Source organism: Ambystoma mexicanum, chromosome 7q (genome assembly GCF_040938575.1).
Source record: "Ambystoma mexicanum isolate Mex_15411 chromosome 7q, UKY_AmexF1_1, whole genome shotgun sequence".
In the NCBI taxonomy this organism is placed as follows: domain Eukaryota; kingdom Metazoa; phylum Chordata; class Amphibia; order Caudata; family Ambystomatidae; genus Ambystoma; species Ambystoma mexicanum.
In genome coordinates this window covers 746,501,966-746,526,472 of record NC_090941.1, presented here as the reverse complement: position 1 = coordinate 746,526,472, position 24,507 = coordinate 746,501,966, and the positions used below count along the sequence as shown (strand labels likewise).

The 24,507-nt window shown below is 43.3% G+C and overlaps 1 long non-coding RNA gene across 2 annotated transcripts; it reads right to left on the bottom strand.

Annotated features, from left to right (window-relative positions):
* Positions 1-636: 636 nt before the first annotated feature.
* Positions 637-2,307, bottom strand: LOC138527908 (uncharacterized). 2 transcript variants are annotated; one of them, XR_011284085.1, is made up of 4 exons: positions 2,246-2,307; positions 1,683-1,787; positions 1,467-1,548; positions 637-1,098 (listed from the first exon to the last, which is right to left on the bottom strand). It is a non-coding gene; the product is annotated as an uncharacterized lncRNA (long non-coding RNA). The 2 variants fall into 2 exon arrangements; XR_011284084.1 differs by lacking the exon at positions 1,467-1,548.
* Between the last annotated feature and the right edge of the window lie 22,200 nt (positions 2,308-24,507).

The following is a 24,507-nucleotide window of genomic DNA, read 5'->3' as shown; positions in this document are numbered from 1 at the left end:
GTGTACTAGCACTGTTGCACATGTTTCCCCTGGCTGCATATTTGGCAGATGAAGTGGACACCCACTTTGTCCCAGGTTTCAGGGTTCCATTCTATTGCGTGCAGAGGAGCTGTCTATCGATCAGACTATGCCAACGTCCATTTTGTGGCCACCTGTTTCATTCTCTGATCCGTTTCTTTGGCAGTGTCATTCTGATGTGGCCTAGTTCTATCACTGTTGTTTGTCTTAAGATTCAGGGTCGAGAAGGGGGGAATGAATACAGAGTTCCTCATCAATAACATGCTTTGGAGGAATATCTCAGTAGACTCATTCCTGTACCACAGGAAATCAGGCTCCAAATTCCATTAATTGCCATTGTTTCATTTCAATGTGTATAACCCAACAACCATTTCTCATGAAGTGTAAGCCAGGAAAACAGAGCACAGATCAAAGCAAGTCACGCCAGTTCCAAAAACCTCCCCCAGATTCCCTCGTACAGATTCATTTTCTTCTGCTTACATAAAATAACTCTCTCCAGTAGTGCCATTTTGCGAAGGTCTTCAACCCAAACCTACCTGGAAGGGAAAGCAACATATTCCAATCCCTCAGTATGATTTTCTTAGCATCAAGAAACAGAAAAGATATGTCCAGACAAAATATGTTTAGAAAAAATGTATCCAAATTTATTAAAGGTGATACAAAAATTGAAAACTAGTGAATAAATCACTCAAAATTATTATACACTGATCATTTTAACATAACAGAACAGCAGCAACAATATGCCGAAAATCGGCTAAAACTTCATCACTCATACTCAACATACATAGTACATACATACACACACAACTCATCATACCGTGGCATACATCCAAAGTACTAAAAACACAGAAAACATGCTAAGAACCAATGGGGAAGAGGAATTTATAACTAGTCCCCATAATAACACTCATTATTGCGGTGTTTACAAACAATAGAAATAATTCACAAACAATCTATTGTCAGGGTGGATAGGAAGAACAAATGCAAAGATCACATCCCTGTAGAATTTTTCTCTCGACCGGTTTCGACGTGTAGTGGTGGTTAACTGAACGTCTTCCTCAGGAGGTGGGTGTTACCATTCTGAAAAACAAGTACGCAAAAGCGACTATAAGCTACTACATGAAAAAGTCTTTGCCGACTGCCTGTAACATACAATTAAAGAAGGAGAAAAAGGACTGCTGCTAGCAGCCTAAGTTATTAAAAACAATTAAGAACCGTGTATACCATAGTGAAAATAAGCATATACGGCCCCCGCTACAACAGCTGTGTAAACCAGAACAAGAGGGTAAGTGACTCCCAAAAGAGAACCGTGCAAGATGAAAGGGAACCTTCAAGACCATGGTGGATCGGCAACAAGAATGTATATATATAATAATATATATCTAAATACCAAAAAAGCCTGACCAATGGCAATGTCTGTATCTAAAAAGAACTAGTAGTGGACTAACCTGATGAAAACCTAGCTGCTGCAAAAATCTATGCAGTGTAGTGTGGCCAGTCACGCGAGACAATTCAGGACTAAAACATAACCTGAAACCAGAAACAAGACCAGAATGCACTAGGTCAGATAAATAAAAAAATAAAATAAATAAATAAATAAATAAAAAACCTAGGTTCAAAGTGGAGTGCCTATGACTAAGGCAAAAATAATAATAATAGCTCACCTGGAGGGCGCCCCATGCAGTTTAAGATGATCCAGCGCTGCATGTATTTGAAAAGTGAAGAGGCAGCGCAACTTAGCCTGAGCCTTCAACGCCGTCTGTAAATGACTACAAAAGTGGCAAAAGAGCTTCATTACAATGTTAAATGGCAAGCAGTGACCCACGGCTTACCAGAGTACAAGGGCACTGCATGAAATGCCTCTAAAAGATCTCCAATAAAATGGGAGGAAGCCTACAGACAACCACACCGTTCTGGGGGATCCAAAAGGTGTTTAAATGTAAATGCACGAAAAGCCCAATAAATCAAATGGAGCTACGAGCACAATTGAAATGAGAAGGTAAACTTAAGGGCAAATGGCAGCTGTCTAAGATAAACGGTGCTATGTTTAAATATAAACACACGAAGTGCCAAATAAATCAATTGGAGCAGCTCGCACAATTGAAATGTAATAGTGAGCTCAAAGGCAACAAACAGTAGTCTAAAGGGCGACGCTGCAAAGTTAATTATGCAGAGGACTGAAGCTGAAAAGCTATTAACATTGCAGGAAGGCTGGCCACACGCTTACCTGCAAAACGGTTGCTGTATAATGGAATTGTCCAGCAACGAGGGAGAACAGATGGTAATCTCCTTGTTTAAAACTAGTTCTGGGGGATCCAAAAGGTGTTTAAATGTAAATGCACGAAAAGCCCAATAAATCAAATGGAGCTACGAGCACAATTGAAATGAGAAGGTAAACTTAAGGGCAAATGGCAGCTGTCTAAGATAAACGGTGCTATGTTTAAATATAAACACACGATTTATTCACTAGTTTTCAATTTTTGTATCACCTTTAATAAATTTGGATACATTTTTTCTAAACATATTTTGCTCTGGACATATCTTTTCTGTTTCTTGATGTTATTATAATACTCTGGTCCAGAGGCTAGAGTTACCCTGCTCTTTTCAGTGTTTGCATGATTTTCTTAGCAGACAGAGCAGCTCTAAAAAAAAAAACATCTTTGCGGCTAGAGAAAATAAATTGGTTTCAAAGAGTTGCGCTTTCCCTTCTTGAAGTTAATTTTACAGAATAAATGCAGAGTCAATTTAGTCAAACTTGTTAACGTTCATGATTTAAAGGCATGGTCTAGTAAAAAATTTTATTGTCCCTACGGGTCGGCCATGTTTTTTTTAAGCTTAGTAACTCGATTTTAGAAAACTTTCCTATGGACCTTACCCGAGTTTTCGTCCATTAAACGCACGCGAAAACAAGCACCAGGGAGCCGCCATTTTCTGATAATCCTATCTTTTCCCCCATCGCCCTGGCTGACCTGCTTTTGCGGCACTAAATCAAATCCCCCGCACCTCAGCCTGTCATCAGCAGACTCGTACCGCCCATTTCCCAACGCCAAAGCACGTCTTGTGTCAACATTCGCTGCGCTTCAGCTAATGACGTGTCGCCATGGAAATGGCAGGACGCCTCTTTCCTCAATAAGTATAAACAGACCGTTTCACAACACACAGCAGCAGATTTTCGATTCCATTCCTCTCTCTGTGTTACTTTGAATATTCTGTGACTCGTTTCAGTGCTCTGGTCAGCTACCTTCACCGCTTGTAGCCCGTGTGAACAGATACCAGTACCACTGCTATAAATTATTTTAGTTTAACACAAAATGGCTACAATAATGCCCTACATGTACGAGCCCGAGTATACCGAGGAGGAACTACTGGAAAGGGAAGCACGTGAAAACGATGGGGATTCGGACGGCAGTTGGCAGGACGAATCAACAGATGAAGAGCCTGGGCCTAGTCGAATGGACGGCGTCTCCACCTGGTGCACATGCAATCGGTGCGAGCTAATGCCAACTGAGGACGAGAACTGCTGCTGCCGAGAAAACTCGGGATGCCTGGCCTACATTTCGGAAGGCGAGCCACGACCGCAATGCATCACCGAGCTGCCAGACTTCAGGGCAGCCTGCCTCACACGGGCCGTGTTGAGAATAATGATGGTGCTTATGCACGAACTTCGCACAACTGTTCGTCCTCGTAATCCGAGTAACGAGTAAGTATACTCTGCTTGTCATGCCACTCCTATTTCATGTTCTTCTACTATATCCAAAATTACATCTACATATCATTGTAACGCATGTAAGTCGTTCAATAGTGTGCATTGTCTAGATAGCATTTGTCCGTGCAGAATGCCATTAGGTACAAGAATTGTCATTGACAACAAATGTTTATTAAACTTATCTTGGTCATTTAAAAACAGTTTGATACATTCCTTTTCATAGGTGGTACAGACTGGTGGCCTATCATTCCTTTACATGGTGGCTCCACGGGAGGCTTGGACACCGCGTTCGAAGAGTGATACCCGCCTGTGCCGTTCCCGAGTGACAGCGGTCAGTACAGGGGATTTTCTCTCGCTGTGCTGCAACCTGACCTGTATAATCTTTAAAGTCTTGTATTTTTGTGTCATCAAAATAAGATACAAAATAAAACACCACATATATTTTAACAACGGTTGTTTCGATTTTTTAAATGAATCAAGTGTGTCTCCATTCAAGGATGGACTTCAGACATCTGTGCTCCGAATGGGTGAAGGTCTGGTCGCTGTGAAGCAGGGTGGTCACTATCTAAGCTAACATAACATATTCTCGATAATGCATGCACTAAATAACACTTGTTCAAAGTCTTTCAGTGGGTTATGTCTCTATAAAAGTCACACATATGTCTATACTAACAATTACCATTGGATTATACAGGCCTTAGGGTCTTGACCACTACAATACACCGGTTGAAGTGTGGGTCTGTGCTCACAAGAATCTCTGGTATGTGGCATTTGTTATTGATAAGCAACGATATACTATCATTGATTTAAAGACGATATACTATATATTGATATAAAGGCGGTTCGCGCCAGTGGATGCGCGCTGGCATGGGGGGCTGTCAGGGGCGCGAAAGGCCAAGGTGCCAAACTACATGTACACTTCAAAAGGTATCCCACGCCAAGGGGCCATCGGTCACATGGCCTCCTCGGACCCCGTGTCTCCAGCCAGGCCTCCCCTTGAAGCAGGCCGCCCCCCTGCAATCCACATAAGTGTGTCTCCATTCAGCAGTCTTCCTGTGCCTTATCTGCACGCCCCAGGCCCATCCATCCCACCCCCCTCTATCAAAGGCGGTTCGCGCCAGTGGATGCACGCTGGCATGGGGGGCTGTCAGGGGCGCGAAAGGCCAAGGTGCCAAACTACATGTACACTTCAAAAGGTATCCCACGCCAAGGGGCCATCGGTCACATGGCCTCCTCAGACCCCGTGTCTCCAGCCAGGCCTCCCCTTGAAGCAGGCCGCCCCCCTAAGACCACGACATACATACGTCATTCATTCACAAACACACCCCTGTTTCTAATACTTTATAAACCACTTGATATGTCTCATGAGAACATCTTTGTGCTTTGCAAGTCAACTCCTGAACGTGTTACCTGGCAACCACTGAGATCTACACTAATCTGCTCGTCGTCGTGCTATCCGTGAACTTCTGTGACCGCTTAGAGCAAACCCATCAGTGTGCTACCTGTGGCCACCCACCTATTCTCCTGCAACATACTGCTCTGCTTGCTGAATCCAACTGTTTGTTGGTCAAGGTAATGCCATGTATCCTAGTCATATTTCGCAGATTTTTAAATTTCTATCTATTTGCGAGTTGAGTACACAATAGCGCTAGGTTCATTGGTCTCATTGCTATTGACTTGAGTTTCCATTGCTATGCTATCAATAGATCTATTTATTTTCATTTGTGTCTATTGTCATCGAATTGCACCCTTCGGGGGTCCAGTCTATAATGTAAGCATGTTTCCTTCTCGTGCAATACAGAACATCCAAGGGATGAGTCACATTTTCAGTTTTTAGTCACATCATTTATACATTTCTGCAACTTATGCAAATACTAAGCCGCACATAATGAACTGGTATAGGTCCTACAACCAAAACAAACCTTGCATTGATCATTGTATGATTCATTTACTTTTGTATCAAATCTTTATTCTTGAAGATTGTATAATAATGTCGATATTTACTTTTCAGATTTATCAACAATGCCTGCCTGTTCGATTAGCGGTTGCCCTTCGAAGACCCATGCGAAATCTGAAGGCACTAAAATGCATGTATTCCCGAAAACTGTTGATCGAATAAGGGAATGGGTCAGACATTGCGGATATCCAATGGATGAGCTGGAAAGTAGAGTCCAACAAGTCTTACAGGACAAGAGGGGTGATCGATACCGCATCTGCAGCCGGCATTTTTCCTTGGACATGTACACAACATCTTGGGTAACAAAGAAGAATAAACGGCGAACAACACGGAAATTGCTCAAACGCTATTCCCACTCTATTCGTCCACATTCCGCCACCGGTGAGTCAAGTGTCCGGATTTAGCTTTAGGCCTTGCGGTAGTGTGTAGGTATCCAAACGGATTAATTGATATTGTAGGTGTTCTATCCCTTGTAATAATTTTGATATTGATATGAGTGTATAGTTTTTTGAATAATGACATTTACCAATATATTCTTTTTCGATTTCATAACCCACAAACGCAATGTATATATATGGGAACAGGGAAATGTGCTGTATTGAGCATTTTTCAAGTATTCTGTCGCCTTACATGGCTATTTTTAATATTGGCATTTCATTATCAATCATTAATTTACCTTTACAACTTCTTGACTATCCCTTGAATCTGAAGCAAGAACATTCTACATCCTTGACGTGGTCGCAGTTATCAACCACTTCTAGCGCGTATCAGGTAATCTTACTAGGCTAATCTGCTACAGACTTGTTTTATGCATGTCCAGTAATAGTTTTATTTTATCGTGTAATTATTTTACCGAATGTTTGGTTAGTGCTTTCCAATTGATATACGCCTTAGTTATCGTCCAATGGTGTTTGTTTTCAGTTATAATTAGTGTTATCCATACTGATGCAAGTACTGTCTTTCAGGGAGATGCTGAAGTGTCCGCCACATCTACAACCTTTCTAGATGTTCTTCACCAACAGGAGGTATGGATACTGACGGCTCCATCGAGCGTCATCATCAGAGCTGGAATTCTTGTTGTTTGATTGTTCTACACAATGTTTCATTCGTGGTTAGCCGTTGATATGTACCTGTGCTGTCGACCCCAGGTGTGTGCTATGTTTTCACTATTGTAATCCTCACTAATGCAAGTACTATGTTTCAGGCAGTTGATGGAGCGTCAACCCCTGCACTTGATGCAGAGCCCGACATTCAAGTAATTCCAGGGGAAGTGGAAGCGGGACCATGCGTATACAAATAGGCGCAACAGCTTTCGGAAGTGCGCACTACATTTGCAACATCCATAGATATTCTTCAGCAGCATGAGGTATGGATAATGACAGCTCCATCATGCGTGATCATATAACGTGATTCCATTTGCTATACTTTCTTCCCTATTAACGCAAGTGCTGTGTTTCAGGGAGACGACGAAGCTTCCACTACAATCACAACATCCAATTTAGATGATGCAGATGTAAATAAATCGGAGAAATAAGTCGATGAAATGTGATCATATTTAGATTTTCCTTGATTCTTTTGGACAATGCATCATTTGCGGTTATCTCTTTATATGTACCTGTGCGTTCGACCCCCAAGTGTGTGTTATGTTTCCAATATTGAAAACCATACTAATCCAAGTACTGTGTTTCAGGGAGACGACGGAGCTTCCACCACAATCACAACATCTCATTTAGATGATGCAGATGTAAAGGAATCATTGAAATAAGTCGATGAAATGTGATCATATTTGGATTTTCCTTGATTCTTTTGGACAATGCATCATTTGTGGTTATCTCTTTATATATACCTGTGCCGTCGACCCCAAGTGTGTGGCGTGTTTCCAATATTGAAAAGCATACTAATGCAAGTAGTAGTTTCAGGGAGATGCGGATGCCTCCTCTCCAATACAACCATTCATGGCAGTCCATGCAGAGCCAGAGGTATGGATACTGACAGTTCCATCGAAATAGATCATCACTGGTCGAATACTTGTCGTTTGATTGTTGCACACAATGTTTAAATCGTGTTTGGCTATTGAGATGTACCTGTGTGTTCGTCCTCACGTATGTTTTATGCTAACAATATTTTGATACATGGTAATGAAAGTACTATGTTTCAGGGAGACGATGGAGCCTCATTCCGTGCTGTCTATGCGGATACAGAAAATATAGTCGTTGCAGCGCAAGAGGACGGGAGGACATGCGGAAACGAATCAGAGCTACAGCGTGCAGATGTTGAAGGTCGAGTCAAAAAAGTTGCATAGAAAAAAAAAACAAAAAAAGGTTAGTTACAAACAGTTCATAACTTTAAAAAAATGTTTGTGCTGGGGACTATTTTATGTATTTTTCCAGTCAATTCTACTACACTCCATCTTGTGTTTAAACTGAACATCCCTTTTCCAATCTCTCCTCCAGTTACCCGTGGGTGTCAGAACTATACACACACAGACAGTGAAGCGAATGAGAGATGTGTCTTGCCAGACCGTGTACACTATGGAGGAACTATTAATTGAGGCGAGGCGTGTTCAGGCTCGAGATGCTCATGTCCAATGGCCAAAACATGAATTAACTGTGTTTGGAGACTACAGCAAAGATGCATTGGACCATAGCTACAGTGCGACCGCACCACCACAAGAAGATGTTATTGAATGTATTGAAGAAAGCTCTGAAGTAGTTGCAGATCAATTCACTCAATGTACACCCGCCAAAAATTTGCCACCAAAATACCTGTCGACATTGTTGTGTTCTCCCATCAATGTTGAAGTAATAGATGTTGAAATGACAGAGAATGAACCAGCCGCAGCATCCATAGACGCATCAGAACTTGATATCAGCGATATTACTTTCCAATGTGTTGAAATCTCCACAACGTCACAGGCCGAAACAACGTTGACGCAGGATGACAGTCTAATGAAAGAGAGCAAATACATTGTATTCAACAGTTGTTTTATGGAAATTATAAGTATGCTGAAATGTGTGCATTCCATTAGAGGGAAAGTATGTGGGAAGCCATTGATTAATGTGACTCGTCAAATAAAAGGCAGTAACGTCAAAATAAATGCCACCTGTAGATTAAATCATAGGTTCTCATGGTCTGCACAACCGATGCTGGGAAACTGCCAGCAGGCAATCTACTGTGTGCAGCTGCATCACTTTTTAGTGGCTCCAGTTTTAGAAAGTTAGAGGCTTTCTTTCAGTTTGTGGGACTCCATTTCATTTCTAAAGCGCTGTACTACATATACCAACGTGATTATCTGTTTCCGGCCATTAGTGATGCTTGGAAAATTGAACAATTGTCTCTAGCAAGTACATTCGAAGGCAAACGATTCAGACTAGCCGGCGATGGACAGTGCGACAGCCCTGGATTTTCTGCCAAGTACTGCACCTACCACTTTCAGGACATGGATAGTAAGAAAATTGTGAGTTTGGTGGTCGTGCAGGTAACACAATGTACATCGTCAGTGGCCATGGAGAAACTAGGATTTATAAAATCAGTGGAATATCTACAATCAAGGGGAATGCACATCGACCTCATAGCCACGGATAGACACGTTTCAATTGCCAAGACAATGAGAGAGCAGTTCCCACATATTAAACATCAATTTGACGTATGGCATCTTGCTAAATCAATCAATAAGAAAATCTCGGCTGCAGGGAAAAAAAAAAGGTTTTGAAAGTATTTTGCAGTGGTCACATTCTATCACCAACCATCTTTGGTGGAGCTCAAAAACTTGTGAGGGGTCAGTGGAAATACTACTTGAAAAATGGCAGTCACTGATGCACCACTGTATCAACGTTCACCGCTGGACAGCAAATCAACATTTCCACCAATGTGAACATGGCCCTTTGTCCCCAGAGGAGGCACGGAAGAAGAAGTGGTTGATTCCATCTTCACCGACACACAAGGCTATTGAGAAGATTGTTTTCGACAAAACTCTTATCAAGAGATTTGAGAGGACTGACAGAATTCTGTCACACAGGAGATTTGGAGGTGTTCCACAATATGTGCCTAAAGTACAGGCCAAAGCGCTTGCATTTTAGCTTTCGTGGCATGAAACATCACACTCTACTAGCGGTCTTGGCCCATAACAGCAATGTCGGACGTGAACAATCTAGGATTAGGGGTAAAGTAAGGATGCCTCGCTACACTAAGGTGTTTTCAAAACGAAGTAAGCAATGGGTGATCAAACCAGTCTATGATGAAATGCAGTTCGACTTTGTGAAAGGCCTTATTATCAGCTGAAGCACAGCTGATTGTGAAGTACAAATCCCGGTTTAAATAATTGGAATACGATTGTCTTTTTGTAAATAAATGTTATTGTACAGTGTACCTGTAAACCTAACCCCTACCTTCACCATCATGGGTGGCGAACAAGCTGGGTGTCATCTTTGAATTCTCTCTATTCACCTCACATATGTGTATGTATATATTTTTCTCTTGTCTCATCTCATGTAAATGCTGCGCACTGTTTAACGGAGGGGAGGCTTGCGTATTGCAAATAATAAAACAAACAAACAATAAATCTCACTTTTAACTCAACTCCTGTGGTACTTTATACTTTCCCTGACCTTCCGCCATAAATTAAATGTCTAAATTTGGGCTGGAAAGCTCGCAGACAACGGGGACAAAATTGGGGCACTTAGAACGCGCCAGCCAAGCGGGCCGTGGCATTTGGGAGAGAAGCCAGTTCGCATTTGCACATTGAGGCGCACTACATAGACGGATTCTAAACTTCAAGTTCTCACAGATGCCTATACTACGTGATGTTGCAAATAAAGATTGCGAAGGACAGCGCCCAGATGAGGCCCCTAAGTCACACTGGAAGTATAACGGTCTATTGTTTTTTGACCTTGAGACAGGGACCATGCCGAAAGAACTACATTTGAAGGGGGTGCGCAATAACGTAAGAGACGATAAGGCAGAAAATTCAGAAACTAGACCGAGTTTCATTTTAGTTCAGTATACGAAAAATCGTTGTCAAGAGCACGGTCCGTTTTACAGACTGCATTACGAAGAGACACAATGGAAATTCCAAATATAATGTAAGTAAATCTTTACACGCTTTTATACCGGAATGAAGATTTAATGAATGGATGCATGAATAAATGAATGAATGAAGAGCTAGGAAAAGCAAGTAAAACATGTTCGTAGTGGGCACATGGGCATGCAGGTCCACTGGTCTCACCGATCTCGGTCCTTGGCCCAGCCACTTTTCCCTGCACTGCCTACCTGCACTACGGGACTGTCTCTGTATCCTTCAGCCCCTTCTCCCGGCATTTACCTTGCACTTGGCACCAGCTGGCCCTATTATTTAATTTGTATTCAACTAACCATGTACAGCCCTTCCCCATGCGCGATCAGAAAGACACCTGGCCTAGTAGGATCGTTGTCTGTCTGCCCTTGTTCCCCACCTGCCTCGTCACGCCTAGAAACACTTGAGTAAAGGCGCGTTACAAATGCCATATCATATATCATAACATTCCTCACGCATGTAGACTAACTGTCGTTTATCATTGTGTGTTGGCCTCGATTTATTTCGTTACTTTTTGCATTGATTTTAGAACTGAACATACTCCATTGAACTATCCTTGCAAGCAAATAGTTTCTGATCGGCTGTAATAAATAAAATAAGTAATATTAATGAAGATCGGCTGGCGAGACTAATTATAATTTTTTTGTTTTCATAACAGGTATTTGCTATTTGCTCCCCTTCTGCTACTGCCATCGGTTTGAGACACCAGCAGATGGCTTTTACAGTAGACACCTGCAGCTTCGTGTGAACAACTGGAGCACACTAACAATTTTATGGGACGATCGCCAAGGGCCCACATGCCCTTACGCTGTACTAGAAGCAACATATCAACCTTTACGATGGACTAGTGCCTAGTTGATGGAACAGCCTTGCGGTTCACCGTGCTTCCAAAGTGCTTCTTTTAATGAAAAGCAACACCCTGTGTACAATGGCGGATACAGATAAAATAAATGGCTTTCGGAGTTCATATGGCAATTGCTGAATATTCTCTAAACATTTAATGTAAAATAAATGTACTTTACCAAATGTACCGTGTTGCTGTTTGATTTTAAAGTACAGTTTCATATTCCGAATTGTGGCGCACTGTGTTGTGAGATGGTCTGTGTTGGTTTCCGGGTTCTGTGTGGAGTCGCGTTGAAGACGACTGGGCGCGTTTGCCTACGCAGCACAGTAACGTCACAGAGAGAGGCGGGGAATATAAATGTTTTGATAATGTCAGGCTCAGGGGCAGGGGAATTGATTTAGTGCCGCAAAAGCAGGTCAGCCAGGGCGATGGGGGAAAAGATAGGATTATCAGAAAATGGCGGCTCCCTGGTGCTTGTTTTCGCGTGCGTTTAATGGATGAAAACTCGGGTAAGGTCCATAGGAAAGTTTTTTAAAATCGAGCCACTTAGGCTTAAAAAAACATGGACAACCCGTAGGGACAATAAAAATGTTTACTAGACCATGCCTTTAATTTCCAAAGAGGCTGACTCTTTGGGAATTAAATCATGAACGGACACAAATCTGACTATATTGTTTCTGCATGGTGGTCAGTGATAATGTCGAATGCAATAATGTCGACAGTCAAAATGTCGAGAAAAAAATGTCAAAAAAAATAATGTCGAAAACCAATAATGTTTTTTCTACATTTTTTCGAATTTTTAGAAAAAAATAAATATATATAATTAAAATGTGTTGAGTATGAGGGGTGAGAGGGTGGTGGGGGGGTGGTGGGGGTGTCAGGGGGGTGTTTGGTGAGGGGGGTTGGGGGGGACCCCCCCTAGTAAATGATATTCTTCTTGTTTATTTATTGAATACATAAATAAATATATATTTAAAATGCGTTGAGTATAAGGGTTGAGAGGGTGGTGGGGGGTGGGAGGGGTGGCAGGGGGGTGTTGGGTGAGGGGGGTTGGGGCGGACTCTTCTTGTTTATGTATTTATTGATAGTGCTAAATGAATTTTTTTTTCTAAAAATTGACTTTTCATTATATGTATAGGTTTTCGACATTATTGTTTTCGACATTTTTTTTCGATATTTTTGTAAGTCGACATTTTTTTTTCGACATTATCACTATGAACCTTTCTGCATTTATTCTGTAAAATTAACTTCAAGAAGGGAAAGCGCAACTCTCCGATACCAATTTATTTTCTGTATTACTCATTCAAGGTCCTTATGGGCTGACTTTGTGGGATTGGAGACACAGCTTGCTGCTGTTAATACTGATGGTGATCAAAGCGCACTCTCAAGGGTCTGGACCCATAGACACTTTCACGTCATCTTTGCGGGTAGGTCTGATCCTCCAAAAGATAATCCTTCCCCAAAATAAGTTTCAAAATCTAGGTCTGACAGTACGACTCTGTTCATAATCTCAATGACTTCCAGGCAGAATTACCTCACTTTGGAGCACTCCCATATCATGTGCTCAAAGGAGCCCAGCCTGTGCCCACAACCTCAAAAGGCAGGCGAGTCAACCAATCCTCTCGCACACATCTTAGTAGGGGTCCAGTAAACATTGTTTAGAATTTATTAAGACGCACTCACTGTCCAAGATTCAGAGAGGTTAAAGCCACATTCCTGCATAGTTTCTCTCATCTCCCCATTGCCATTTCTGTGCCAAGTGACTCTGACCAGGCACTGAGGAGTTTCTCATTAGATTGCCTATAGCCCATCATAAATCTATACACATTCAATACACAATGACCTTTCTCTTTCAGACTCAACAACTGTGTTTTGAGAACATCATCCTCCACCATTTCAACTCGTCCAAGGAGCGTCCTTAATTTTCGATATTCACCATAGGTGCAGTCCTAAAGGTTCTTCAACCCAGACAATGTATGAAAAGGGATACATTTCTTGTTCACGAACAGATCCCCACTCCATTGCACCCCATTCTAAAACCGGTGCGGCCAAAATAAAGGCTTCCCGTCAATTCGCACCCTTGCGCTCAACCAGATGCATGATCTAGCCGAAACAGAATTTTGCCCTTCAGTCAAATCCTCTAGCTTACTTCATGATTTCTGCAAAAAATCTGTCACTGTTGAAGTTGCATAAACTCTCATATTTCCAGACGTCAAGAGTGCCTCTGGAACAAGCGGTGTGTTCAATCCAGACTCTGCCCGCACCCACTCGTTAGATAACTCTTGCATATCAGCCCAGCCCACAGCAGAGGCGGAGCGAAGAGGAGCAGAGAGGAAGTGTTATACGGTCCGAGAGGCGGAGAGGCTGTAAACTGACCGTGTGCTGCAGGGTGCTGCTACAGCTTTAAGCAGTTTACCCATGCGGCTTTGCTGTGCATATCAGCCCAGCCCATGGCGGAGGCGGAGAGGAACAGAGAGGAAGTGTTCTATGGTGTTCCACAGGGTAACGCGGTTGTGTTGTGCTCCATTGTTCTCCGCACCTTTGGGCTGAAGACTGGAAAATTCCATTCATTTCTTTGGAGTGGTAACCCAAGAGCAGAAAAGGATAATAAAGGGAAAAAAAGTCTTGGATCAGCTAACTTGCAAGTAAGGAGCATGTGGCTTGGGGGCTCTGTGGGGGCTGGAGCAGGAGACTCTCTGCTTGCTTATTGCGCTCACAAAGTACCACTGGAAGTTAGCAGCAGAAGTAAGCAGCCACTCACCTTCCTGACACTTGCCTGTGACAACTAGACAATTATTGCACCGCAGAGACTGCAGGGCTTTGACCGTTTCATCTGCGGAGCGCCTTGGGGGCCACTTTCAAACTTTATTGTAACTGTATCCGAAACTCATACTTCCCTGTTTCCCATTGTGACACCAAGCCTCAATTTTGTATGGAGGACGACTCTGACTTTGTGTCAGCTACGGTTGAATCCACTCTTGAGGATAGTCGAACTGTACTGGGGAACGGTTGGGGGGGCATTACATCTAATATGGACAATGAAGGTAGCTTGCCCCCAACCCTCCACCTGCAGCCTTCAAGTGACCCCCAGTCTGGAGTGCACTTGTTCCCCACAGTGGAAATAACTAAGAAAACATTGATGCACGAAAATACCCTGAAAAGGAAAGGGATGGCACTGGTGGAACAAATACCAGAGGCAGCAATGGTGCTCCAAAACGACATCGACTTTAGTGTACCTCTAAGTGAGGAAAAGAGCGATAACATACATAAACCCATGGCAGAAGCCAATGGACTCAACTTGGGGGAGGCCACAAGCCCTATATACCCCCCAAGTCCTAACATCAGCAAGAGCAAATCTATACCTCTTCTATCTTCAGGAGTGATAGAAAATCCCAAAGTAGTAGAGTCTGTAAAACCATGACACGGTGCCCAGGAGGCACATAGGGGAGTCACACCAACCTCCTCATATACATTTGGTACAACTGCCAAATATCAATCACGTAATTATTTGGCTCAAGGCACTTTGGAAATTACCTGGAGACCCTGGGGTTTCACGCCTGTTCTGTTGAAAGGGAATCAGCGCTTTCACTACTACAGGAAAGACGATAAACAAGGATGGGACTGGGGTAACACTAAAAGCAATTTGAACACTAAGGACAACAGTCTAATGCCCACAGAAAGAGGTGGAAAGGGCACAGACCTTTTACCCGGCTTGGCTGCCGGGAGCCAAGGCAGTCTGTTAGATACACTCCCAGGTGTAGACACCATAACAGAGGGGGAGTCTTCTGGACAATGAACCAGACTCAAGGGTACAGCTCGCCACAGGACATTGCAGAGGCTCGCCGGCAGTTGACTCGAAGCGGCTGGAACCTGCGACCATGGGACTTAGTGCAAAACAATGTGCTTTAGCAGGCTCAAAAACAGGCAACAGACAGCAGACAACATTCTGCTCAAAACTAACGAAGACAACCCCCGCAAATAAACGACAAAGGATTGACTTGGAAAAAGCAACATCTTACTACCTTGATGAGGATCCATTGATGGATTTAATAGCCTCCCAGGTGGAGCAAAGCAAGGATGAATCGAGTAGTCGCAGCACAATTGATCCCAAACTAATAACAGCTTTTTCTCTAACCACGGCACCTTTTTATGAAGTTGATTGAAACCCAAACAGATAAGAGACCAAACTACAGTGATTGCAATGTTGCACAGCAAAATGATCTTTGTATAAGGGTTTATTATGGCTATCCAAACAAAAATGGATAAAAACGAGGAACAAACTACCAACATCTTGAAGAGTATATTAGAGCCCATAATTCGAGGCGAAGAGAGAGGATCAGAAAGATTATTTTCAGTCACACACTCACAACATCTGTTGGGAGGAGAGCCACTGAATACGGATGTATTTAATGAGAAAGGGCCTCGGGTGGGGGACAGTGTGATCACTAACAAATCAGGGAAAATATATACATCTGAATCGACACTCATAGAACCAATGCCCCCTGTAACTAAAGTCATTGTAGACACACAGGCCGAAGGAACAAGGCAAACTCTAAGCCAACTTGCGCCTGTAGGGACCCAAAACACTGTGCTAGCACCACCGGTTGAAAAGAATAAAAAACCAACAAGTGAATCCCACTTGCCTCTGAAGATCTTTAACATCTTTGATAAACTAGGTGAGGGCGACCAAGGGTTCGTAAAAAAGACAGACTCCCCACAATCGAAGAGACTAGCCTTTCGGAAAAAACTTGAGCAAGCAAAAAAAGTACTGGCGAAAAATACACCGGCCAAGACACAGCCAGCCAAACCACAAGTTGAAGTGAGGAAAATCGGGGGAATGGTGGCGCCTATTAAGAAGGGGACAAAATCAAATTTAAGTACTACTATTCAAAATATTCAGAGACCAGAAACTCCAGAGATGTTTGGCAGAGGATCAAAGAAGCCTACTGCCAACGTAAGTGTGAAAGAGATCCAAGATGTCAACGTACAAAAAACAGCGATACAACTACCTGAAGTTCAAGGGCAGCACAATGATATTGAGGTTGCCCTACTAAATCTATCTACCTATTCTGACGATTCAGATTCAATATGTTCAATTGGGTCTGAAAATCAATCACAGAGTGGAGAACCTGACTCTAAACTCTCCGACGACGAGGACGGAGACCAGGCTGAAGAATCGGAAGAGGAACAGGAGCAATGTAATAAACAGGGGTCTTCTCCAAAAAGACTCTAAAGGTTAGATTCTCTAAAGACTGCAGAACTGTTGAATCAACCGACTCATCTAAAGAAAAGATTTCAAGCACTAGTGGCCAGACAAATGAGAACCATGATGAAACCAAAAAGGACGATCTCGTAATTCAACTGGTAATACAAGAGTACACAATCTGAAATCAGAATAGACATGGTAAGCTGGAAAGGAAGGAGGCGGCTCAAAGATCGAGCGGAAGACACGTAATAAAAGAGAAAGACAGCATTAGAATAATGAGGGTGGTTGTGAATTGTGACAACAGATCTCCCTCTTGTTTTCTGCTAGGAAGGGTCTTAAACCTCAAAGACAACTTGATCCTCAACAGAACCAATATTATGAGGCTCATTGGGTCTGTCGAGCAATTAAAGAAATTCAATCAAGGGATATACTGTTAATTGAATTTCCAGAGGACAAGCCCCAAGATAGAGCTCTGATCTATATAATGAACCACAGAATTAAAGACACTTTCATCAAAGAAGGTCATAGGCTCCTCAACATGGACTTTTGGCTAAAAGAAAGAGAAATACCATCTCCCACATCAACATTTGTATTCGAAGAGGATCGTCGTAGCTCTGTCAAACCGGTACATGGGAAGTCTACAAGCCTGAGAGGCAGGGAGGTCCGTCCGGAGGAATTATTAAGCGAGAAGCAAGCAGTAGGAGAAAGACAAGCGTCACGCTGCGTAGGAACAGATTACCTGGGAAATGACCTACCGCTGTTTAAACAGCCTGGAGGGACACGCCCGGATAGCCCAAGAGAAGATTGGAGCTGGCTAGTGGGTACACTGGCCAGGAAGTCATAATGTCCAAAGCGCACAGAATCCGTTCTCTTCCAGAACCTGACCATCTGTTCTTGGAACACCAGGGGATTTGCACACTTATTTGGGGAAGGGGATCTTGTAATTGAGAAATATTACATATTGTGCCTCCAGGAGACTTAGCTGAATGAGGAACCATCCCTGGAAGGCTATGAAGTATTCCTGAACCCCGCTGTTAAAGGGAACTTAGGTCGACCTATGGCAGGCCTGATTACAGCGTGTAAAAGAACGAATGGTTGGACCAAGCTCTCTGTACAGAACCCTTCGCCATTGATTCAATTTGTGTTGCTGGTAAAAAGGTATATCGAATACAATTGGCACCTACTGATATGTAACATCTACTGGAACCATGCGTCTCCATTTGCAGTAAATGTTTCAGAGACAGTCATGAATTATATCGATGAAGTCAGAACTACCTACAACAACATTGATGTTCTGGTATGTGGGGACTTGAACATTGAATGCTTTAATTCCAGGAATGAACTGATAACTAATCCACCAAGAGCTGCCATCTCGAAGATCTTACGGGGCATTAGTTGGAGAGAAGGCCTACAAAAAAAATATATAAACCTGTTGAATGGCAATACAAGGGGTGACATCCCACCGAAAGCAACTAGGAAAAGAGGACCTTACACAAAGACCCTTCACTACATTTTTGCATCAGAGACCCTTTTGGGCTAGATGAGTCACTTGGAAGTGATACCGTGCAACAATAGTGACCACAATTTGTTGAAGATGGTGGGTAGTCACGTCAAAGATATTGTTGGGCAGTTTTCTCACTCGTACAATACTGATAATATTGAGGTAACACTGTGTCTGAACCGGTTAAGAATCTCTTCTACTGCCCTTAGTAATCTAACCACGTCCCTGTTTAATGGCAAAAGCAGGGACGCTTCTGTCAAAATTATATTACCACTTCAATATCCACTGGCTTTGAAAATCTTTCAGGCCAAACCCGTAAAAGGTTTGAAAAGTGTGTTTACAAGGAAACACGTCCTCAACAAGGAATTCAATGAAAAGAAAAAGTCCATCAAAAAACTAACTGTGCAACTTAGAAAAGGAACGCTCCCTGACGTAAGAGAAAAGATAAGAAAAGAGAAACAGTCACTTAAAAATTGGTTGAAAATGCATCAGCTCTTGCAGGCTGACTGGGAGACAATGCTAGGTCTGATGGGCAATAAAAACACGGTCGAGATCTGGAAGTTGCTGATCTCTTCAACGTTTCCACAAGACACGATTCTTGAAAACTCAATATCGTCGCCTACATGGGAGAAACATTTTGCAGGTTTATTTTCCAACAAGCCAGGGGAAAGACATGAAAAGGTTACACTCTCCAATTTACCTTGGACCTTCGAATTTGATAGGGAGGAGATACTTAACCTAATTTAAAAAAGCAAGCTCATCAAGGGCGGCGGGCACTGACGGCCTAACAAATGCTATTCTAAAGCAACATCCGGAGCACTGGGCCGACTTCCTGCTGTCTCTGTTTCAGGAAATTAAAATGACAAAGAAAATACCCACTTCCTGGACCAAGTCAATTGCGGTCCCGATCTATAAAAAGGGCGATAGGTCTGATCCTGCCAACTACAGACATATCGCTCTTTTGGACGTGGTAGGAAAGTTGTTCAGCCATACTCCTGAAACATTTGAATGCATGGTCCCAACAATCACATCACCAAGATCGCAGGCAGTCCGGCTTTAAAAAAGGGACTGGAACCACCTTAAACCTTTTTCTGATAAACTTGTCGAAATGTAGGGCGAAAGTAACTAATCAAAGCAAGACTTACATAGCGTCAATAGACCTGGCCCATGCATTTGACTCAATAAACAGGAAAACTCTATGGGAAAAGCTGTTAAAATGGGGCTGTCCGACAGATCTGAGAGAAGCCCTGGAACTCCTGCATTCTGGAACAACATTAAGAATACGGTTGGATAGGGCAGGAACTCTGTCGAGAGAAATTGGAACATCATCGGGGATAAAACAAGGCTGTAGATTAGCACCAGCCATAGTCAACCTTTACATATCCGACATTGAGGAGGCATTTGAAGATGTGAGATGCTTCTGCCCACGGATTGCAGGTATCCCAGTAGGAAGACTACTTTATGCTGACAACCTTCTAATCATCGAACAAACTGAAGTGGATCTGCAGAGACAGTTGAATGCCTTGACCAAATATGTGGACGCCAATTCATTAATTATCAATCCGAAGAAGTCTAAAATCATGGTCATAGGAGACGCCAATAGAACTCGCAGAATGAAGAGAAGCTGGAGTCTCCAAGGGGTAGAAATACCAGAGGTTTCATCAATGCAGTATTTGGGGCTAACCGTGAACAACAGTATGGTGGACTCTCATGGGGTAATTCTTAGGAAAGATTTCATAATTGTATGTAATTTTCCCTCCATCTGTCAACCCCCAAACTGACTGCCTTTGCCAGACAAGCACAGCCTTCAGCTGCACTCCTCTGGGCTTTCGCTCACTTTTTATGGGGAAACTGACATGCCCTTAAGACAGTCAGTACTGGGAGACTTTGTTTCCCTTATTCCTTTCCTCATGTTGCAGCTTTTGTGCAACATGTAACAAGTGTGCAATGTATTTTACCATACAGCACGCTTGGTTCTCTAGTCATTTCCAAAGGCCCTAGAAACTCTCGCTGGACTTTTTATGAACTGTGCAGATGTGTCATGGACAGGACTGGTGGCAGCTATCTTTTTTGCATTATTTTTAACCCTTTCCTGCCATGTTAACCACGTTTGGCACGAATAGGTGGCCTGGCTCCAAAATGGCCATGCCACAAGGTTCTTTGTCCTGTCCTTTGGCCATCTTGCCCCTTCACCTTCCCCCAGGTCGAGTCGACCCGGGTCAGTCCTTATTTGGTCATGCACTTTCCCGCAAATCCAAATGCTTTTGCAGGCTTCTGCATGCCTTATGTGTGTGCCTCCAGGATGTGGGCGGGGATGTCTGATCCCAATACACATCCTGGGTGCCAGAGAGTCTGGAATGCCCTGAATGCCTGGGACCACCGTGGTCCGTGATTAGTCCATGTATGGAGTGTGTGTTTGTAAGCAGATCTCCCATTAGGTCCTCTCCGTTTTGGCGCAAAGGGAACTTTGGATAAGAGGAGGCTGAAAACACCACTACCATGTCAATCTTCTGAGTTCACACCGAACAAAGGATAGGAGCCAAGTATCCTACAACACAAAGCTGAGTCGAGGAACCGCTGGTGACCCGCTGGAAGGTTTGGCACCCTGAGCCCGCTGTCGTCCCGTGGGACCCTGCTGCATATGATCGTCCTAGAAGGTCTGCGAAGACGCTTCAACCCATTGGAATAGTGGGACCAACTATTATCGGCATCTTCATCAAACCCTGCAAGTAAGCCTTCTCTGAAGTGTCCCTGGGCCAACCAGTGGGCTGACCAGCTCACGCAGGTCCTTTGCTTTGTCTCCACCATTGTTTCGAGGAGGCCCTCGAAACTTGGCATACTGCTGGCTCTGTGTCCACGGCACCCTCACACCGAATTTCGTACACTTGGCATTCCCAGGTATGAAGTGAGACGAGTGCGCCAGGACCGGAGTAAATGTGGTTACCGTGTTGCCCTGTCGCAGCAACAACCTGTGCAAGTTTGCTGCATCTGTGAGCCTCTTGCCCCTGAAGGCTGTTGCAGTGAAACTGGGCCGATTCCTCCACCCGGAGCAGAGAAATCGCCACTGTCCCATTTGGGAATCATCACTGTATCTTGGGAACTACAAGGTGCCGAGATGTCCTTTTTGCCGCATTCGAACCTGCCAGCGAAGTGGGCTGTACTGGCGAAGTTTGGGTCTGCCTGCATCGGGGACCGGTGAGTAGTCCTTACCCCAACCGGTGGCCCCTAGTGCAGGAGCCCATTTTTATGCACGAGTGGCCCCTGAGGGTCCCTTTCTTTTCCACAGCTATTGCAAAAATAGCAACTCTATCCCGTACCCTCAAACTGCCTCTGCCCTCAAATGGAGGTCCTTCTTGAATAGTGGGAACCACCTTCCTGAGCTGCTAGAGACGCTTGAAGAGACCCTATCCTGCCCATTGGCACAAGCGCGTGCATGCACTATTGAGCACAAGGCTCCTCTCTTCGTAGGGCTTGGACTGCCTCTTAGTTAGGTGTATTATTGATGTGGAACTGGGTCTAAAGATTACCTGCACTGCCTGTTTTCCTCCCCTCTAGGTTGTCAATATATTTGGTGCGTTTTATCCTTTAGACCCCATTGGTCTGATGTATTGGTTTACTTAGTGTTATTGTGATTCTTTGCTATGGTCTATGTTACAAAGGCCTTGTAATAAATGTCTATATTTTTAATATAACACCTGTCTGGAATAATTTGTAAGTGCCCTTGCTTTGTATGCTCATTGAGGTCTTTCAGTCACCCTCACCCCTCTTGAGACTGTCTTGACCGCCTGCCATAGCTACCCTGATTGGTCTGGCTTGTCCAGAGGTTACCCTCTTCCAAGAAACTAGGCTGGCCTTCTGAACCTCTGCTCCTCCAGAACAGAGTTCAGAAATCCTTCTTAACAGTAATGGCTGTGAGGTCAAAAATTAAGAACCTAGCAACCCAGGCTAGAATAATTAATCGCAATTATGGCAAATTTACTCTATTACCCGTCATCAACTTCTATAAACTGTAGGTGACTCCCATTCAACTACAACTTGCAGGCTCTCTGTGGCGTCAGGTTGAGGGAGCATTTTGGAGACGTGTCCTGAACATGCCAACTTCTCTCCCGGTTGAAGTGATTAGGAGAGAAATGGGAATGGTGTCATTGTTCTCTATCATGGTGTGGCGATCTCTGTCATTGTTGAGGAAATGTTTACAACCCCCAGGTGAAGGTTGGTATGAACAATGAGAAGTCCCCAACCGAATGGAGATCTACATGTCTGGCAATACTAAAAAGCTTAACACTGAGCGAAGAGCTCCTATTGGAAAAACCCAGATCACGTCAAGAAGAAACTTTATGATCAGGATTGGATAGACACAGGTGAACGGATTCGAATCATGAAAAGTGGTGGAGGGATAACGAAAGACACTAGGAAACGAGGCCAGGTTCCAAGATACTTGACAAAGTTTCCCCCTCCCACCCTGAGACAAGACTTCATGAGGTTCCATTTTAACCTGTATCCAACAAAAGAAGTTCTTGAGAGGCGTAAAACAGCCACAATACAAAACTACACGTGTCTGCTCTGTAAGGGCATGCCCGAAACCCTTGAACATCTAACTACAGAATGTGAGTCACTGAAAGACCTAAGAACAATGTACCTCGGACCTCTGTTTCAAATTTCAACAATAACATCCCCCAACTCACTCTGGGCTAACTTCTGTCAGGGGAGGATAAACACAGAGATTTTAGCCTTGCTGGCTTTCGTCAAAAAAATCTTTGAGAGACTGACGGTGGAAGAAGATGAAAGGAAGAGACTCACTGCAATGAGATGAAAAATTGATGGAAATGTAGAGCTTTTGTTGGAACGTTGGGAAGGGTTACTTTTTTGTTTTTTATTTTTGATTATTTTTATTATTTATTTTTTTTTTTCCTCTTCCTTTTTCTGATTTCTTGATTTTATATAACTTTTTTTTCTGGCTGTAATTTAATGGAAATTTGTTTTCTTTTTTAGTAAATAGCATTAAAAAGTTTAAATGTAAACTATAGATATGCTAATAAAATTAAAAAAAATACCCTTCAAGGAATGGAAACAAATGGATTGCAGAAAAAGCCAGATGGTACATTGCGAAGTCTGGAACCCTCAGACCTCCGCTCTCACAAGGGAGCTAACATTTCCATAGCTTTAGGTGTGGCTATTTGTTCTCCCACAGAAAACTTTGCAACATGCTGTCAATATCCTTGAAACATTTCTTCTTTATATGCAGCGGTAGCATACTCCACACGTAGTTAATGCGTGGAGCAGAAGACATCTTGATGGCATTGACCTTCCCCCAAAGAGACCATTTTGGATCAGACCATCTTGCAGGCTGTAACTTCAGGTTTGGCGTTGGGTACTTTATGTTCACATCCACCATAAGTCTGACCTGACTTGTCAGTCACACTCCCATATATCTCATCCTATCCGGTCTGGGCACCAGCAGAACCTTGAACTTGGTGATACACGTACTGTTGCATGAGGGGGAAGCGGGCATGGCCTCTGACTTGGACCAGTTTATTTTTACAGATAAAGACTTAAAGGCCTCTATCTACCTCATAAAAGCCAGCAGTGAAGAATCCAGGTCCTGTAGCATAAGCAACATATCAGCATAGAGCCACACCTTCTGTACTGCGTCCCCATATTGAATTCCACGTATCTCCATGTTGGAACACATTTTCATAGCCAGCAGCTCCATTGACATCACAAAGAAAAGAGGCAAGAGTGGGTAGCCCTGCCTCAGACCTCGTTCCAGCTCAAAACTATTGGAGGACAAGCCATATGTATGAACTGCCGCTGTTTGTTTTGAATACAGCAATTATATCTATTGCCTTATCTCTGCCCCAAATCCATAACTGTCCAGTAATGCAAGAAGGAAGCCCCGTTCTATACAATCAAATGCCTTTTCGGCATGAAGAGAAAATACAGCCACACAAGATTCCTGTTTATGGCTCTCCAGCAACGTGAGGATTGGCTTTCGCATGTTGGTTGAGGGGTTCCTCCCCTTAACAAATCCGGACTGATTTGGATCCATGAGTTGCAATAAAGTGTTCTCCACTCGCATCGAAAATGCCTTGGCCAATATCTTATGTGTTCATTAGACTGATGAGCATGTAACTTGCCACAGAGGTATAGGGCTTCCAGTTTGTCAACAACAGAGAGATAGATGCATGTATCATTGCCAGAGGG